The following is a 17405-nucleotide window of genomic DNA, read 5'->3' as shown; positions in this document are numbered from 1 at the left end:
CAACTAAGTAATACTTTAAATTCTACTTTAGTCTTGTTGGCCTAATAGATTTGCTTCGAACGGCATTCACTACTTGGTCAAGGAAAAGAAAGTTTATTTATAAAAACAGTCTAAAGAAGCAGATTTCTGTGGTAAAAGCTGTGAGAAGACTCATCGAGCTCGCCACCGCATTGCAATTAGCATACCTCAGGCGAACGGGATATTTCAACCTAGCTAATTAGTATCGTAATGACGTACATGGTGAACAAAACTGGGGAATGAACTAGTTTGTGAACACGCTCTAATATCATCATACTGTAATTCCTTTTTTACGAGGTCGGCTTACCTAACCTAAATATTTGACAGGTCTGGTCTTTTACCGAAGCGACTGCCTGGCTGACCTTTCAACTCGCGAAGAGGAAACCAGCGCAATACAGGTTAGATCATAAATACTATCTTTGAAACACATATCTCAGGAATATAGGTTTCCTCACGATGTTTTCTTTCACCACTGAGCATATCATAGATTTTTCGATCACCAAATTTATATGATTTTCGAATCCTTGATTAGAACCTACACTTCTTCTCGAGTTTAGTCCACGGATAGTTGAATCGTAGAACTTTGAGAGATAAGACACAATTTATACAACGGAATGGGTGAAGCCACAAGTTGTCAGAAGACGATTTTCAAAAGTCCAAAATGGGGTATTTACGGTGGTTGTAAAAAGAAATAAGTACATATTTCTACAATTATAGTTATTATTTACAATAAAGAAGACGAGCAATTTCAATGCTAAGATTTACCTAGGCATTTTGTACAGATTCTCATAGGATAATATTCGTATCTAACGCTATATTACTTATATAAAATTATTCAGTATTTATTAGTTTCATATTAATTTCGATGGAACTTTGATAGGTTATGTGCGCGCGCCGCGAAGGTTTCCGAGGCAAAATTGGATCCGGAGTTGACGTCGCGGGCAATGAAAGTACGAATTAAAGATCATACCTGAAGACTTTCTGCGGAAACCTCTTCTGTTCTTCGATGCAACCATCCGTTCAACATGATGACCACCCTTCGATTTCGTCCCACGCGCTCCTAACGAATCCAACGTCCTTTTCCGAAGACAATTTACAACACATGATATTTTACCATGACCTCACGTAAATAAATAATTTCTTCAAAAATAGATTCACGAAAAATATTATAAAATCAATAAGAAATTTTCACATTTACACAAAGTGATGTGAAGACACTAATGTCAGCGTGTTATGTCAATTTGACGTTATCAGATGTTCTAGTAGGTCGGAGTTTGATAATACGATCTCTTTAGTTGTATAACTTATATTTTTTATTCATATTGCTGATAATACAACAAGACACCGCACTGCGATTAAATTCAGGATGTTTTAAAGAAAATCCAGGTCAAATGTAGTCTAAATCGGCGAGCATTCATGAAGACTTTGACAAGAGTGGAAGAAGCGAAGGTGGTATGTCAGGATCATAGTAAATGGAATTTCGTGGCATCCCCAACCCTAACGGGAAAAAGGTGTGTGTATGTGTCTATATGTATGTCTTTCTGATAAAAAAAATATGAATATATTGACATGTTCTAACAGCAAGGACCTTTTTGACCAAAGTTAGTGTTGAATCTAGCGGCCAAACATAGCCCAACACGGACCTCTGCTCTATGTATGGGAGATATCTTCAGAATAGTTCGGAAATATGGACTTATCATAAGTAGCTGACTGCAAACATATATTTATTTCAATATAGAAAATCAGATTTGTTATATTAGTTGTTCCCTGTTCTACGGGCTATAAACCTTACCTTGGCGCAATTAGCTTATAATTGAATAAATTCATAAATCATGCAATGGAATTAGAATGCCGTCTTAAGTTACATAATATTTAACATTTTCTGTAAACTTTAACACTAAAGAGTGTAGACAAAACTACAGACTTTGAAAAAATATTCATACTAGATTTGTGAGTTTATCGCATGAATCTGAGGGTATAAAATATAATGCAGTAGTTTTAGGCGGATGAGACGTTCGTTATGTAAAATTGACGATTCAAAGTGTAACTATGTTACCTACTGAATAAAGATATTTTTGAATTTGAATTTGAACTGCAAGAAAAACGATCATCCACTTACCGTATAGTTATTGCCTTCCGCCTGTAGCAACTGCAGATCTGCAACAAAAAGTCAATTTTTTTATCTCAATTTATTAAAAATACAAAAAACATTGCCGCATTTAAAATGCAGTCAATTTAATATTATTTTAAAAGAAGTTTTTGTATCGCAACCAATGATTAGTCGGCGTTTGATAATTTAGTATTTAGGTTCGATGGTTAGGCCTGGGGCTGAAAGCAATGGTTTTCGTGACCTAGATCTGTTTGAACACTTGACCAGAATGATTAGGTCTTTATCTTACTTCTTTCCTTCCAAAATTCACCCTCACCGTAATCCTTTATGTGACGAGTTATGGTTTTAAATCGGTTGCCGGCACACGTCTCTTGGGGTCCCAAAGCTTTGGTCTTGTATTAACGAAATTACAACCTGTCATATTGCAGACACGATCATGAGGAACAAGAGAAGGTCATAGCAATAATAAGCGTTTATCTATATGAATATAAATATCTGTTTAGACGGGTCTGAGTCGAGACACCGGACTTGGTTTTAAAGATTCAATGAACGCGTCAGTAGGCAGATTTATGCTGTATGAAAAGGGATGAAGTTTTTAGGACTATGTATTTATTATTTTTATTAGTTTGACACATACTTGTATAGGTAAGTATTATTCACTATAAAGATTTAGGTACTCGCTCACACGTAATAAAAACCGTCACGACGATTCTTTAAAAATGGTTTACTTTATATAGGTATTTTCATGACAAAATAGATTTGAGCTTTTTTTTCTTTTACAACATGCATACATGTAACTAAGTTGAAGACTGTAACTTCCCTTATAGCAACCCATCAGTGTTAAAGAAAAACTGCGTTCGCGCTGCATAAAACCTATTTAAATCTCCAATCGATTCCAATGTTCTTTATCTAAAACATTTTATATTTTTTCGTTAACAAGAATGTCTATAGAAAGCTTGAAATTTATTACTAGGTCAACAACTTAACCGGAATCCAGACTTACACGCGACGACGAAATACCTCCTTTTCAACTTTCCTATCTCCTGTTTCAACGCATACAATGGCCAAAGAAGACAATAGAATAAAAAAAAACCAAACAAACCGTTAGTTTAAAAATAGCTGCGTATAAGCAGATAGATGAACCAGGATTTCCTCTGAGCAAAATTAATCGGGGCAGAATCTAACGCGTAAAGCCGCCTGGCCTATTGTTTCCAATCAATAAACCAAATTAATATTGTTTGGTGTTAACAATAAGTACACTAACTTTTAGAGACGTGGTTGATGGTCTTTGCGATTAGCTTTAGATTAGAATATCGATTTTATAAACTTTTAAGTCGGTAACACATAGAATATCATAATATCGAATTAATTTAAATTAGTAACACGTATATTGTTTTTAATAACGTTATTCCACTCGTTGGTAATCGATTCTCTTGATTTCCAAAGCTAAGTATATTTATAGAGGATCTGCTAAAGGTCCCGGATTAAAAGTTTTACCGAGGTTTAAAGACGATGAACTAATTTTGTCGTCGACAGGAGAATTTTCTTTTAATATCTTTTTCTTAAAGTAATAAATCACCAAATATCCAAGTACTACTTATTCACTTGAGTAAGTAACTAAGATTTGATTATAATAATTTTATCCGATGACAATGATAAACGGACTGTCATTTTTTGCAGGTTTTCCATAAATTAAAAATCGATGTTGTGTCTGAAGTCGATTTTTCCCGTTCTTATCCGAGTAATACGTCTCTCGGTACTCTAGTTACACGAGCCAAGAACCTGATTACGGAACTCGATTCGAGCTCGAGCACTGTCGTTGTCCGCGCCGCTTCCTATTCCGGCTATTGTCGTACGTCCTGCCAACATGCGTACGCGTACTGCGCACGCATACACGCGTACTAGGCATATTCAAATTTTCTCAATTTTTTTTTTATTTAGATATCAGCAGCTAAGACATTACACAAATATATCACATACACATAAGACACACAACGGCGTCGGTGGTCCTGTGTTTGAGCGTCGGGCTCACGATCCTGAAGTCCCGGGTTCGAATCCCGGCGGGGACCTGTCACAAAAATAACTTTGTGATCCCTAGTTTGGTTAGGACATTACAGGCTGGTCACCTGAATGTGTGAAAGTAAGATTTGTGATTCGGAAGCCTTTGGTGACTCAATAATAACCCTGACATCAGGGTTGAGGGGGTAGAAGAAGGGTTGAAGAGGTTTGGTAATCCACCACATAACCCACATTACAGAAGAAGAAGCTTTAAGATACTACAATATAGCATAAGCAATTAGACTGTTATTATTTACATTTGCGAATATAATCTGAGATTTGACAGGGTTTGATATCTTTTTTGGGTGACTCCTTGTGGAATTAAATTTTGTACCGGGTGAGACCCCTCAGCGCTCTCCGTTTGACCGGCCAAGTAGTTATGCTATATGCGGTAAATCTACTGTAAGTCACATCAACAAAAACAGCAGTACTGTATCAAGTAAATTAATATAGTATTTTCCTTACGAGATAGTGAATGGGGACAATGTGCCAAGTAGCTACGAACGTACTTATCACGGAAAAGGTGTGAAGATAATTATAGCCGTACAGAAGGAAGAAACGAATGAGATCAATAATAAGAGGAAATGTAAAGGAAGTGAGGTCTTTGCACTTAGGAGAGGTTATATTATCGCGAGCGATGCGACATGTATCGATGTACAAGTCGTAGTTGTGTCTATTGGTCGAAGCCACGATATTTTTGGCGTCATACGCGATATGTTTTCCACTGGCGCAAGGAATGAGACATTAATAGTCTTAATTTTCTTACAAAGAAATCATAAGAACGAATGTGTACAGTCATGAGCAATATAATGTACCCACTTTAGGACTCTGTCGCACTAACATATTTGACATTTAGTGAGACTTACAGTTAAATTTGTCAAAAATGTTAATGTGACATGGTACCAAAGTGTTTACATAGGTATTAGTTAAAGTGTGAGTATGTAGTGTGGTCACAATGGTCATCTATATAGGTGAAGCGTTAGCTGATAACGATTATGGTTCATTTTTTCTTGTGACATTTTGTGGGCCTGCCTATCTTAATAAAACTAACTGCCGTAATCTCTAAATTAATACTTTCGTAGAGGTGCCATTGTTAAACAAAAAATAAATGCTTGTATGTGATAGCTACTTACCGAAAACTATTAATATAATACTAGTACTAGTAAAGCAATAATCAATAACACACACTAACGAATTATCGATACGCTACACTGATATCAACACACACATGCACACTTTATCAATGAGATGACGTATACGTACAACTCAATGAATGGGGACCTTGATTCTGGTTGTTTATCGTTCAACGTTGGATATCGATAGAGCATTGAACTTGGCACGAAAATGATATGAGAAAACACTCGAGGAAAGTAGTACTAAACGATGCCAAGATGATGTTTACATTCCGAATTGTGATAAATAAATGGAACATCTTCGGTTTTTTGTTATCGGAAAGTACAAAATGTTAACAACGAAAGTATAGTATAGAGAGTCTAAAAGTTTTAAGATGTTATTCAGAATGCAGAAAAATAACAGTCATTAGTAGGCAGTAGTCAACAGTAAATCATGGTAGACAAAGCGATAGATAAAAACAGTAAGTGGGTGAATATCAAAATGTGCCAAGTTCGGTGGCGAACAGTCATATATTTTTTTCGTGAAAAATTGGGTTCCAAAAGGATTATTTTTCATGTCGGAACCGAGGATCTTTTTGGATCTTTTTCATGTCGGAACCCAATTTTTCACGAAAAAATAATATGAAATTTCGCCACCAAACTTGAAATTTTGATATTCACCCAAGTAAGTACTTATTAATAAGTAAAATTAAAATGAAACAGTAAATTGAAAAATAAGAATGAAGCAAATCTGTTAATCAGTAAAAAGAAAATCAAAGAAGAAAAGAAGAACTAAAAATACAATGAATAAAATCAATTAATTTAATACGAGATTTTTTTGTAGTTTTGCCTTTGATGACATTCGGCAGACCAACGGCAGATAAGTGCAATGTTGCCATTCTTCTTCTTCGATCATGTGGGTTGTGAGGTGAATTATCAACCTCAGTAACCCTGGTGTCAGTGTTACTATTGAGCCGTCAAAGTCCCCTGATATGACTCAGATGTTGCCATTAAAAAACCTCGTGTAGAAAATATTGAATTTTTATAACTTAAAAAAAAAAGACTGGCCACTTTTAGCAATTATTTTTGTTATTTTAGGGGAAGTAACAAAGAGAACATTAGATTTAGACGTCGGCTTAATGACATCGAAAGATTTAGCTTGGACAGGAGGAGGACCCGGTGGTGTAATGGTTACCAAGCTCCCAGTTTGACAAGAGCTGGGGGCTCAAGTGCCGTCCGAGTCCGATACTTTTAACAAGACGGAATGTATAAGTCATAATACTTCGCGGAACAACTGTAAACCAAAAACTTTCAGAAAATACGTTGTAAAGTCAATAAATAAACAGATTTGTTCGTTATTTACCGGTCCTTTGCCAAAAGCTAACTCAAGACGTTTAGTACATAACAGATCATCTGCATGATGCATTTCTTAATAACCGTGGAGCCGCGCCGAGTTTCATTCGTACTTACTAATCGTATGCGTAATCGGAAATATCGTCTTGCGAAATACTTAAGGAACCGCTGTTAATCTAGGACCGTGAGGTGTAGAAGAAAAGAAAATACCTACATTGACTAAGTTTTTAAAAATCTTTTAATTGATAAGTAAGGAGCAAAAAGAAAGCTTGGTATGTAAGGCAAATTACGAGGAAGGTGACAAGTATGAATTTGGATGGATATAGGGGTAGGAGATGACCCAAGAATGTGTGGGTGGGTTGTATGAAGAAGGATATATCTGTGAAGAAAGATAATAAGTATAAGTACATGACGACTGACTGACAGAAATGAATGAAAGAAGAATACATCTTGCTCCTATCAAATTAGAGTGGGATAGCGACAGAAGGATGATGATATAATGTCTCTGGTTGGGCATTCTATCTTGTTGCAAAAATAGATAAGTAGAAGGAAATGTTTTATGCAGATAGAGAGAGAGAGAGAGAGAGAGAGAAAGAACATTTGTTCAAACAAGGCACACGTATAAACATCAAACAAACAAGAGAAATTACAACATAACATGGCAGCTCATTTCCACTATCTTCACGTACACCATCCTAACATATTATATTCTACAATACATAGGTAATACTTATGAGAATATACAAGCCTAATTCATATTTTTAATTAATAATGACGGTTATCGAATGAATGTATGCAAAAATACATAACAAACAGAAATAGACCATCAAATATTTAAATAGGTCATAAAAACTACGTTTGAATACAGCCCGCGAAGTAGAGTTCAATTAAATTCGTACAAATATATCAGTAGGTATATAAACTCATTCATCCAAAATTTTTCAATGAAAAAGGATTAAATATTTTTTTATAAAAATCAAATACTTATTCCATTAAATGCAAATATGTCTTTGTTTGAAGATTACTAGACTAAGTTGAATTCCATGTCTCATAATATTTATGTTATAAGAAGCACGAAATTTCTTTGATGATCCTTAATTTGACAAATAGATGTCTAGCCATCTTTTGGAGCCCTAAGAATATATAGCAACACAGACCTTCGCAGACTAGCGCAAAACGGGCGCCATTCAAGTATGAGCAAATATTTCATACTTCAACTTTGCACTCCACTCATCCGCAAACTGTCGTAAAGCAAGGAGCTCAGCGAAAATAAATTAAAAGGTCTTGTATATTATAACCTGCAGGGCCTAACAAAGATAATAATAATAATGATGAACTCTACACCGAACTCTGACAGATTGCCAATACATTGCATATTAGGTAAGTATATATCATAATATATAATATGATGATATGGAATGTATTGGTATTACATAATATAGCATAAGTAACAAAATATGATTTACCTAAGCTGACGATAATATTCCTAAGCGGACTAGTCAGAGGAACTTCAATGGCAATATTAATCAAGTATCCAATCTTCAGCGAACTTTCTGTTATACTAATTTAACAGGTGGTGAGCCGTATTGTCGTCTATATGATATAAAAGATATTCACGTATTAATATATACATACATACATCATTTATAAATAGCTGTAAGTTGTCTTTAACTACTTATGTCTCAGCTCACCCCATTAGGGATTACGGGCGTAAGATTGTATATACCATCATCTATAGAATAATGTTATTCGAGATTCATGAACAGAATGAAGTTCGGGTCATATACACTCTTTTCTTACTGATCTTAACTTAGAGATAAGTATTTTTTTAATCCAGTGAGAAAAAAAATTAAAATAAAAACAATACGTTTATTCTTCTTCCCTCACCATCATCTCCCTTGTGATATCCCGTTTTCACAGAGTCCGCTTACTTAACCTGCAGATTTGACCGGATTGTTCCGGTTTTTTACAGAAGCGACTGCCTGTCTGACATTCCAACCCGCAAAGGGAAAACCAGCCCAATGCAGGTTAGTCACATACCTCCGAAAAACATTTCTCGGGTATGGCGCTTTCCTCGCGATGTTTTTCTTCACCGCTGATCACGTGAAAATCATTTATGATCCAAACATGAATTCGGAAAACGATTTCAAAAATCATAGGTTTAGGCCCATGCTAGATTCGAAACGTGCGACCTTACAGTGAGAGTCAAGCGTTCTTCCAACTAGTTTATTTTTCTTTCCTGTAAGTGGAAAAAAATAAGTGTAGTAGTAAGTGTTAGTATTTAATAATAGTATGCTGACAGGTTTAATTACACGACCAAACAGTACTAAGTTAAGTTCCATGTCACATCTATTATAAGCTCGGATGTGACGCACTAGGTTCCTTTAAAGATCCGCAATTTGAATTCGCATGGTTTGTCCAGCTAGGCAGTTAAGTAACTCTATTGGAGTTAGTATTAACTCATTTTAGAGGTTTCATAATTTGACTAACCTCGTTAGTTAGTTCCATTCAAAGACATGTATTCAAGTAAGTATTGGTATCAGAGAATATTTATCGATAACAATCTTCAATACAAAATAATATAAAATAATGTCCTATGAATTTTGGGCCTATCTCAAAAACAATCAAATGAGTCTGCATCAAGCTGTTTTTACAGTAAGTATGTACGATATTAATATCTCCAATTAAAAACACACTTCATTAAAGTACATTATGTATGGTAAAATTTGTACCCAGGCAAAGCTGGGTTGAGGCGCTTCAGTTTTTATTATTTTATACCACACCTCTCCCGTATTTTAGAGATTATTAAATAGTTATTTATTTAATTATAAATAAAATGTAATCATATTTTTTTGGATTTGGGCTGGTCATATTTACAGAATGGATCCAGACCAGAGCAGTCACTGAATGGACACCACCGGGACGCAGAGGCTAAATGCTCACTCCCGTCGCCTATTCATATTCCTTCATTATGATTTACGTACTTTCGCTGTTTGCGAAGACGTAACTCTGCTAACAGTTATAGCCATATTTAGTTCTTTAAACAAGTCCAGGTCCCAATGTTTACTAACACTGCTTTTAGATTACGTGATGTACGCAAATGGGCGTCGAAGCATACTCGCTTACTTGTCATTGGTATTTACATGGACTTTGTATGTTTGGTATGCTAGACGACGACGTGAAACAAGTATTAATTTTTGAGGCTCGTCTGACCATCCTTTTTTCCGCAAGGCAGTGTCAAAATGTAACTGGTATTTTTTTATAGATATGTAATCTTCTTATGTATTTTATCACATTGTGTTCTATGACGTCATCATGGTTTGAGGTTTCATACAATATTTTCCATTTTAACGTTTAATGAAATTGAAACAATTTAACTTCTTGTAACTACTAAGTATTCTTTTTATGAGTTAGAATTAAATACAAGTAAAAATACAGTATAATTTACATTATTTAAGGCTATATCTACATCTTACTGGGACACCAACATAATGTACGTAGATAACACAGTGTCTTCTTGGTTGTGCAACCCGCAATATACTAGGTAAGGTACCGTTTATACAATTGCATACAACCACGGTTGCGGGCGGCACCACGGTGTCCTCGTGAGATAGGGCCCGTACAAACGGAGAAAGACGCGGTTATAATCATAACATAACATAAGCTCACGACTTTATCCCAATTGGAGTAGGCAGAGGTATATCCATCGCAAGATGAACTAAGTATTCACAGCTTATCGAGCTTTCTGTTAGATCAACGTGATAGATGGCGAGGCGTATCGCCCCGTCTATAATGGGCGAGCCAACTGTGTTAGTAAAAACTGCATTGAAGATAAATTAATAGCTCATTGGTGCAAGTACGTTACCGGATTCCAAATCAGCGGTCCCCAATTGAGAAGCAAGCCGGTGTACCACAGGACTAAAGTGACTGACCAAATACGAAATAACACTGAATGAATAATATGAAAATCAATATACTCTTGAACAGCTGAATGTGATCTATAAATAGAATGCAAGCAATTAGATCCGTAATTCAAGATCGAAGCTCAACTACCGAACCGATTCTTATTTCGGTAATTAGTGTATCCTGTTACTGCAATATTAACTAAGATTGATTAAATTACCTGTTAACGACAAAAACATTACTACGTTATTTTTATATCGACTTTCTATTTTGTTTATATACATAGATTGTTTTATTTAGATGCGAGTTAATTAGGTTGGTCATCCACCTCACAACCCACACGATAGAAGAAGACCTTTAACAATAAGTTCTAATCCTGCACAATATGAAAAGCTTCAAGATCCTGATGATACCTATAATATTTGTTTTCCTCTTGCGTCTCTTGCGTCAGTATGTATGTAACAATAATGATATTGGTCTACTTTCATTGACACTGAACACGGATCTACTACACGTTACTCATTCATTAATTTTCGTTACGTTCCGTAATAGCAAACCCGATACCGATCTGTAAAATCCGCACTGAAATTCCCCGAAAGGTCGGCACGGCTTTCAAAATCACGATCATTCATGACGCCATCAAAATCAGATCGCTATGACGCATGTGATCGTTATCGACGGGGTATACCGCAAACTATGATGATGGGAAATATAACAATGAAACCTTGTTCGCAGGTTAAGGTCAGCGCACATCAATAGCCCTATGCGCGGACGCCGAGTAGGTCGAGTGATGGGTACGCGTTTTTTTACTACTTGGCCGGACAAATGGAGAGCGCTGAGGGCTCTCATCCGGTACAAAATTTAAGACAACAGGCCTGAGGGTGCCCATTTTGGCGTGAACCTCGGCTCAGGGCGTCGTCTGAGAGGAAGAATATTTGAACGAATTAATCGACCTTCGTGGGTCGATAGCGATAAGCGCTGAATGAGGGAAATCGTCGACCACGCCGGCGGTACGGGTGCGGGTGCACATATTTACATGATACGTAACTTTTACGATTTTATTTTGAACTAGATGACCCGGTGAACTTCGTATCACCCTTTTCCATATTTTATCACCGTTTAAACCTGCCCTGGACTTCCACGAATATTTCAAGACTAAAATTAGCCGAATCGGTTCAGCCGTTACCGAGTTTTAGCGAGACTAACGAACAGGAATTCATTTTTATTTATATAGATAATCACTATCACACAACTAGTTGAGTGGATATTTTTTTTTTTTTTTATTAAAAATAAGTACAGTACTTAATACATTTTTTTTACAATTGACGGTGCAACAAAAACCAAAAGTCCGTACACCGACATACATTACTTAAGAAAATATCAAACTTATAATAAGTGGACGCGATAGTGTGTTGTTTTTTATGAGTTTTTGATTGTTCCGTTCAACGGATTTGAATGGTTGGTTGTTGGTGTTGGTTGGTGGTTGGTTGGTGGTTGGTACGTGGATGGATCGAACACTTAATTAGTACGTACATTTCAAGGACAAACGTGATTACACGTGACGGTCTTAGTAAACTCCTCGCAAGTTTATTTTTCATAAGGATTATCAGAAAATATTCATCCCCCCAGCACTATTTCGTTTTTCACAGGGTCCGCTTACCTAACCTGAAGTTTTGACAGGTCCGGTTTTTTACAGAAGCGACTGCCTGTCCGACCCTCCTTCCGACTTAGAAAATATTAAAAAAAAACAGTAAATATTATATACGAGTATTAGGAATAAAAACAAATAAGTATTTCATTTTACAGTAGGTATTCGTTTTTTAATTCTTAATGTTTATTGTTCCTGTCAAACGTTACGAGATGAACGTTATTGTTCCAAATTCAAATTTAAAATTTGTTTTGCGTCCGCAAGTTGCGATTATTTTGATGAGAAGTACATAATTATATATTGTAAAAGTTCACAGTTCACTTATGTCAGCCTGCGATTAGTCGCTGACCCTATATATCCCAATACTTTTTTTTTGCCATAATATAGGTGGTCTATGACGATAAGCAAATATGAATTACTGTTTGGTTTTCCTGTTGATATGCCATTACCTGCAAGGAGTTGAATGAATGAATGATGTCATATCAAAGAAGGCCGTCTCTACTGTTGTTTATATAAATATGTTCACTTAAAAATATATTTTTAATAAAAAGTAATCTTTATTTGTTTATTTTAAATATGGGTTCTATGCAGCTTAAAACGCAATATGGGACTGAAAAAAAAACTAAAATATTCATGAATTTTGCGACAGGAAATTCCACTTGATATCAACTCAGAATCATGGTCTGAATCATCCCTTAAAGTTTTCGTTACGATGTCACTCACACCCTGTATGTATATATCGTGGCCATATCATAGAATTGATCATTTCATGAAATGATCGACCATTTCATGAAATGGTCGTATTTCATGAAATAGAACAACATTCGTTGGCCACATCATGATGTGGTTTGGCCAGATCAATGAACACAAAACGTTTAACGATATGACCAACTAAATGCATGATTACTTCATGATATGGCCAAACGTTAGCGATCATATCGTAAAATAGTAACATTATCCACCGGTAGTGGCGCTGGTGTCGCTTTGTTTATGTTTTGCATAATGGCGGCGGACAATAATTATTCTTGTGTGAACGCGAATAATACGAATAATAATGAGCAAATACAAGATAAAAGTGCAGTGAAGCAATGTTTTGACACTAAGGTGAAAAGAAAAACTCGTATTAACAGTAGACAGCAACTATTTTTATTTTTAGGTTATATGGCAAATAATGAAGGTCGAGTGACCACGCTACGTAAATCAATGGACTATTATTGGATTTCAAAATGTGATATAATTAAAACTGCGAATGAAGAGATATTAATTTTAAAAAAGAAAAATATAGACGATCCTACTGTCCGTAAAGTTTCTTTTTTTGACGTGACTTATTGTAGATTTGCCGCAGATGGCATTAACTACTTGAAACGGGATTCTATTAAAACGCATAAATGTTTTTGTTATAATTTAAATTATCATAATCCTTTTTTTTATAATTTTTACAAGGCATAACGGTAGGTTATGGTGCGGCGGGGGTGGCCCTTGGGCCACCCCTACGCCGCCAGTATGTTTATCTTACACACGAAAAGTATACTGAATGATGACCAATGGCATGAAATAGTGTCAAAAAATATGACGACGACTTCAAAGCGAGATGCAGTTACGGCGTATATGTCAACTACATCAACACTCCGTTAATCGAAAATGACTTTTTAATTTTTATTTGACTTTTAAACATTTTTGTACTTTGTACTAGAGTAATACATTATTTCCTACCTTATTTCGCGTTTTTATTACACCACTTATCATGGACACCCTACATTTATGATATGGCCAAACGTGGATGGAAATATCATTAAACGCTGACGTTTAAACGATATGGTCAGTTAAAGTTGGCCATTTCATGAAATACGACCATTTCATGAAATGGTCGATCATTTCATGAAATGGTCAATTCTATGATCTGGCCACGACATATATAATGCGAATTTTCAAAACTCTAGAATGTGGGGAATCACATCAATAAGATGAAGGTTACAACTCAGAAAAGCGTAAGAGTATACTAAAGAAGTTTAAAACTTTGTCGAATTAAATCAGTTGTTGTGTTGGAGTTACTAACTTTGATAATGTACTCATATGAACCAGATTGAGCGTACTACTTTAAATTTACGTTTATAAAACTGAATCTAATATACTTTTAGTAAGACACTTTAAGATATTAGGCTAATAAAACTAGGTCAAGGCTACTTTAAACTAGCGTGAATGCATAAAGTCTTTAATGATAGTGGAAGAAGCGAAAGTGGTGCGTCAGGATCGTACTAATTGGAATTCCATTGTTACTACCTACCCCATAGGAAATAGGTGTGATCTTATAAATTATACTAATATTATTATAATTTTCTTATTGCAGATGATATAGACGCCACCACCTTTAATCGATTTGGTATAACAAAAAGCTCGGTGAAGTGTGGGTACTTCGTTCATCATGCGATGGATGTACCTGACGACCTCAATTTGTGATATATTGTCGTAAACGTATTTTATTTCAAAGATCACATTCTAAGGGAATGACGAGCCGCTGTAAATTAAAAATAATAATTATTAAAAGTTTATTTTAGACTTATAAAAAATGACCTTATTTGTTAGTAACACTACAAATTTAGACCTAGTATTAATGAAGGATCTAGTAGTATTAATTTATAATTCAACTAAATGCCAATATATACTTATACCAAATGTACTAAACATTTATTTTTAAATAAATAAAATTTATAAATTCATTTATTTCATTCAAAATATAGAATCCCTGACAGTCTAATTTCAAAAAATCGCACAGTCTCTAAGTTGGCAGAGGTTTCTTTGAAATATTACGTTAGCAAATAATCAATTAGGTAGAGTACATTTTTTTATCGTTTTTATCGAATATACCAGCACCTCAAATACTACCGAATTACTTCCTACGATGTAACACATACCTAAGTTGCGTTACCGCGCTATTACCCACAGAGTCGAAAAAAGATCGCATCGATTCACACCGTGCGTTCGTGACTCACGGTTATATGTAATGTTTGTTTTGTTTGTCTGTATGTCCAGCCAGTGAATGTGAAGGTCGCTTTCACCCTATGATTCACAGGCGATGGAAGTGTTAGATCGGTATTCGCAATGTTATGAAACTTCACGCTTTTACGACGCCACGAGTCATAAATGTAACACATTGCCTCACTAAACGAATACTTCATTAAATCCGATCGATTGTAATACGGTATTTGACTGGCTCAAAGACAAATTATAAAATGCTAATCTAGAAATAAAAGCCAGTCTAAGATGACAAAAAATCAATATCATTTAATTTTCGAATTTTATTAATGAATAAAGTAACAATGGGTACGACGTTTGACCGCTTTTATTGGAGAGAGCACAGGACAGTATTTCCATACAAACTCCAAAGAAAACTTTATTTTTGACGTTTCGTAAAAAGTATATCATTTGACTAGGTTCTCAAGTAGCCTATTACTCTATTAAAACATACTTTTGAAAATAATTTTGAATATAATATAAATACTAATATTACCATTACGTACTGTTATATTTGTACTGTCCTGCTTCAAATTTATTTATTTTTTATTTTTGCCTTGTAATTCTATCGTAAGATTAATACTAAGCAATGCGGTCCTTCTTGTAATTTCGACTTCTATGCATTTTTGTCATTGCATTAGATTACTCATGCATGTTTTTGTTATGTTTACGGTTCAATCAGAAAAAGTGTAACGAAAGGACCTACTGAAAACAAAATTGCATTTCTCTTAGTCACAGTCGTTATAAACCAAAATTGATTGGTATTTAGCCAAACTGAAGAAAAACAATGACGTAAACCCATATAAACTACAACGATCGTGAGTTCGCTTCAAGGCATTTTGGAAAACGACCAAAAAATTGGATTTCCCATAATGACTAATGATGCAGACGTCTTTAAAATGTCGCGGTTAAGGCATCTTATGAGATGAGTCAAAATTTGGGTGAAAGGTGCATACGACGTGCATTGGATCACGTATGCTAAAAGAATATGAACAGACACATATATAAATTAACTTAACCCATAATTCCTACAAAAATCCGCAAAACCAAAGGACGAGAATAGCTCGCGGTTTGAACCCTAAAATAGGACTTGTTAAGACGAACTGTATAGGACAGTACTCGCGGCACGGCAACAGAGCCGCGCGCGTCGCGAATTACATCGAGAACTTCGACCAATCGTCGTTCGACGTTTTGCCGCGTTTTTTGGTTGAAGCCCTCGATGTAATTCGCGACGCGCGCGGCTCTGTTGCCGTGCAGACCCTGTAGGAGATTCTAAAAAAGCAATACTGCATATTGACATTTAAATACATATAAATGAAGTGCGCAATGTCAACTTTACTATGAAAACCCTGATCATCTCTTGAGATGTCTTAGAAGACACTTCCTCATATTATCATAACGCGCCGACTTATCGACAGTATCAAGAAAGATTTTAAGTTTATCTAAACACATGGCCTAAAAACCTATACGTATCATCATAGTAAAATATTATCTGGAGTCGGTTGACTATACATAGGAATATTCGGAATGCAATGCAAGTAGTCAATTGCTAAATTCATGTTAATGGGTAAAAACTAACCCATTTTCTTTTACATATGAATTGTATCGCGTTTGTCATCATAATAAGTGGTGAGTATGCTATATTCATAAGTCATCAATTAGAAACACTATAATGAAAGTCGGGATCTCCCTATAAGTACAAGAAATTCGCTTAATCATTTCCTCTATTTTCTCAGTTCTATATACACGTTCACGTAAGATAAAGAAAATAAACATGGATAATACGATGATACTATGAAATACCGTAGTGTGTTGCGAATCCAGTATATTGGTGGAGTTACTCATAAAATAAACATAATATTTGTCACCTCTACATGCCTACTCGTATGACTTCATCATTTTGCCACGCAAACCATCTCACCCAGATAAATATTTCATAATATTCATATTTATAACATTTCTGTAACATTTGTAATTAGGTAACGGATTTTTGTATATCAACGGAAACAGATATTCTTCTGACATGGGGTTAAGTGGTGACCAACCTCATAAGCCCTAGTGTCAGGGTTATTATTGAGCCGCCACGTGCCCCTAACATGGCTCATGTAACGACTACATACTTACTTAAGTAAATAATAGACAGTAGCGACTGCTTAACGTGCCCTCTGCAGCACGGATCATCTTACTTTCG

At 35.4% G+C, this 17405-nt stretch overlaps 1 protein-coding gene across 2 annotated transcripts in view; it reads right to left on the bottom strand.

Annotated features, from left to right (window-relative positions):
- Nucleotides 1–17405, bottom strand: part of LOC126371498 (uncharacterized) — a 75358-nt gene that overhangs the window by 39488 nt on the left and 18465 nt on the right. For both annotated transcript variants that reach the window (XM_050016811.1, XM_050016812.1), the window contains exon 2: nt 2138–2175. The gene's annotated coding sequence lies outside the window, so the exon portion shown is untranslated. The remainder of the gene's footprint in view (nt 1–2137; nt 2176–17405) is intronic.

Source organism: Pectinophora gossypiella, chromosome 12, assembly GCF_024362695.1.
Source record: "Pectinophora gossypiella chromosome 12, ilPecGoss1.1, whole genome shotgun sequence".
Taxonomy (NCBI): domain Eukaryota; kingdom Metazoa; phylum Arthropoda; class Insecta; order Lepidoptera; family Gelechiidae; genus Pectinophora; species Pectinophora gossypiella.
Note: the sequence above shows the minus strand (reverse complement) of the source record. Positions and strands in the feature narration are given on the sequence as shown.